Source organism: Anopheles funestus (genome assembly GCF_943734845.2).
Source record: "Anopheles funestus chromosome X unlocalized genomic scaffold, idAnoFuneDA-416_04 X_unloc_68, whole genome shotgun sequence".
In the NCBI taxonomy this organism is placed as follows: domain Eukaryota; kingdom Metazoa; phylum Arthropoda; class Insecta; order Diptera; family Culicidae; genus Anopheles; species Anopheles funestus.
The window spans coordinates 70,669-74,199 of record NW_026045196.1 but is presented as its reverse complement, the minus strand read 5'-3'; the positions used below and the strand labels follow the sequence as shown (position 1 = coordinate 74,199).

The 3,531-nt window shown below is 49.6% G+C and overlaps 1 non-coding gene across 1 annotated transcript; it reads left to right on the top strand.

The window, feature by feature from the left end:
- The first annotated feature begins 3,068 nt into the window (after positions 1 to 3,068).
- Positions 3,069 to 3,226, top strand: LOC125773976 (5.8S ribosomal RNA). Its single transcript, XR_007420508.1, has one exon. It is a non-coding gene; the product is annotated as a 5.8S ribosomal RNA (ribosomal RNA).
- The last annotated feature ends 305 nt before the right edge of the window (positions 3,227 to 3,531 follow it).

The following is a 3,531-nucleotide window of genomic DNA, read 5'->3' as shown; positions in this document are numbered from 1 at the left end:
GGCGATTAGATACCGCCCTAGTTCTAACCGTAAACGATGCCAATTAGCAATTGGGAGACGCTACCCCTATTCGGTGCTCTCAGTCGCTTCCGGGAAACCAAAATCGGGTTCCGGGGGAAGTATGGTTGCAAAGTTGAAACTTAAAGGAATTGACGGAAGGGCACCACAAGAAGTGGAGCTTGCGGCTTAATTTGACTCAACACGGGAAAATTTACCAGGTCCAAACTTATCGAGGTAAGACAGATTGATAGCTCTTTCTCAAATTTAAGGGTAGTGGTGCATGGCCGTTCTTAGTTCGTGGAATGATTTGTCTGGTTAATTCCGATAACGAACGTGACTCAAACATGCTAACTAGAACGCTGTCAGCAGTGCGCCTCCGGGCGCACCTGACGTTACAGCCGGGCGGCGCCTTCACGGGCGGTCGTCGGCTACGTTTGCCCTGCTTAGCGGGACAACTTGTGTTTAGCAAGCTGAGAATGAGCGATAACAGGTCCGTGATGCCCTTAGATGTTCTGGGCTGCACGCGTGCTACAATGTGGGTCGCAGCGTGTTCTCGCCAATAGGCGCCCCCATTCCGAGAGGAACGGGAAATCACTAAAATGCCCATCTAGTCGGGATTGGGGACTGCAACGGTCCCCATGAACCTGGAATTTCTAGTAAGCACTAGTCATTAGCTAGTGCTGATTACGTCCCTGCCCTTTGTACACACCGCCCGTCGCTACTACCGATGGATTATTTAGTGAGGTTTCTGGAGGCTTACCTTCCGCGGTTCCTTCGTGAGCTGCAGCTGGCATGGCTGAAGTTGACCGAACTTGATGATTTAGAGGAAGTAAAAGTCGTAACAAGGTTTCCGTAGGTGAACCTGCGGAAGGATCATTACTGATGATCGTCCGCGAGTGACCAACCATGGGCTGCCTTCGGTGTAGCTCGGTCGCTCGCTTGCTATGTGTCAGAATTTGTTGAAAGCCAACTCGTTCGTTGTACACTTTGATGGGTGACCATCACTGTGTCCCCGTGCCGAGCTAGATCTCCCCTAGCCGTAAGGCACTTGAACGCCCCTTCGACGACGAGTTGCATGTGTGTGGTATGTGTCAGAATCTGGTGAAGCTTTCTGCATGTGATGTGCCTTGTGTGGATCCGTGGCCATTGCATTGTGTCTGGTGCTTAGATACCCAGACACTTAGAACGCTTGCGCGGAAAGCAAACTCGATCGTTGTACACTTTGATGGGTGACCATCACTGTGTCTCCGTGCCGTGCTAGATCCCCCCCTAGCCGTAAGGCACTTTGAACGCCCCTTCGACGACGAGTTTGCAAGAGTGTGGTATGTGTCAGAATCTGGTGAAGCTTTCTGCATGTGATGTGCCTTGTGTGGATCCGTGGCCATTGCATTGTGTCTGGTGTGTAGGTACCCAGACACTTAGAACGCTTGCGCGGAAAGCAAACTCGATCGTTGTACACTTTGATGGGCAACCATCACTGTGTCTCCGTGCCGTGCTAGATCTCCCCTAGCCGTAAGGCACTTTGAACGCCCCTTCGACGACGAGTTACAAGAGTGTGGTATGTGTCATAATCTGGTGAAGCTTTCTGCATGTGATGTGCCTTGTGTGGATCCATGGGCCATTGCATTGTGTCTGGTGTGTAGGTACCCAGACACTTAAGCAAACTCGATCGTTGTACACTTTGATGGGCGAGCATCACTGTGTCTCCGTGCCGTGTAAGAGCTACCCTGGCCATCAGGCACTTGAAAGGTCCTTGGACGACGAGTTACAATAGTGGTGTGTTAGATACGTCAGATTACGGTGTCTACTACTGTGCAATACGTATCCGGCTACGGCACGGAACGAACGGGAAACTGTGGTGCAGACAAACAAGAGTTAAGCCTATTAGTCATTAACTCTAAGGACGGGGCCATGGGGCGGTACACAAAGGATACCGGATGAGCGAGTATGCAGGCCCAATACTCAATAGCTCGATCCGATCCAAGCACATGAGTTGACTGCGGCGTCAGTGTTAACCAATGTGCTAGATTCTATTTGGCCAGTAGAATCTTGTGTCTTATGCGATTTGATACCAAGACACCAGAACGAAAGTAGTTGAAGAGTTATTAAACTCTTATGAAGTATGGTTGTGCAATCACAACTTATGACTTTAACCTATAAAGTGGATATGGACTTGCAATTATAACATGGAATCTCTACACACCCCATGAGCTCGATCCAATCCACGCACACGAGTTGCCTGAGTAGCGACAGGTATACCGATGTGCAATACGTATCCGGCCACGGCACGGAACGAACGGGAACTGTGGTGCAGACATACAAAGAGTTAAGCCTACTAGTCAATAACTCTAAGGACGGGGCCATGGGGCGGTACGCAAAGGATACGGATGAGCGAGTATGCAGGCCCAATACTCAATAGCTCGATCCGATCCAAGCACATGAGTTGACTGCGGCGCCAGGTTAACCAATGTGCTAGATTCTATTTGGCCAGTAGAATCTTGTGTCTTACGCGATTTGATACCAAGACACCAGAACGAAAGTTAGTTGAAGAGTGATTAAACTCTTATGAGAATGGTTGTGCAATCACAACTTATGACTTTAACCTATAAAGTGGATATGGACTATCAATTATAACATGGGGCACACACCATGTTCTCGATCCAATCCACGCACACGAGTTGCCTGAGTAGCGACAGGTATACCGATGTGCAATACGTATCCGGCCATAGGCACGGAACGAACAGGAACTGTGGTGCAGACATACAAGGGCCATGGGGCGGTACGCAAAGGATACGGATGAGCGAGTATGCAGGCCCAATACTCCAATAGCTCGATCCGATCCAAGCACATGAGTTGACTGCGGCGCCAGGTTAACCGATGTGCTAAGAGAGTTGTTCCTGGGCCTTCAAAGTGACTTCAAAACTATCTTAGCGAATGGTGGCCATGGGCGTAGACATGAGCCACAAGTCACAAGGCCTGGGACTATTGGGTAATAAAGACAACTTAGTCAGAAAGTTAGTCTTTGGACGTACCACCGGGATTGTGTTACATTGGGAACCTTACTATAAAACCCTAGGCAGGGGATCACTCGGCTCATGGATCGATGAAGACCGCAGCTAAATGCGCGTCACAATGTGAACTGCAGGACACATGAACACCGATAAGTTGAACGCATATTGCGCGTCGGACGATTAAACCCGGCCGATGCACACATTCTTGAGTGCCTATCTATTCCTTGATATACAACAAACCAAAACTTCAGGGTGGGAGCGTGCCACAATAGAACACTATGGCGAGCAGCCCGTCTAGTGTCGTGGGGGAAACACGCTTCCACACTGTGCATAATGGCGTGCTCGGGACCTTTGTTGGGACCGCAGGGCGCTGAAAGTAAAGGGGTGAACCGCATAAAATCGCACGCACGTAAACGCGCACACACACAAATAGAGTGAGACGTATCGTAGGATACCGCTAAGAGTACGTTGTGAAACATGGGGAAATTCAATCGAAAACCTCTTTGATGTCCAAGAATTC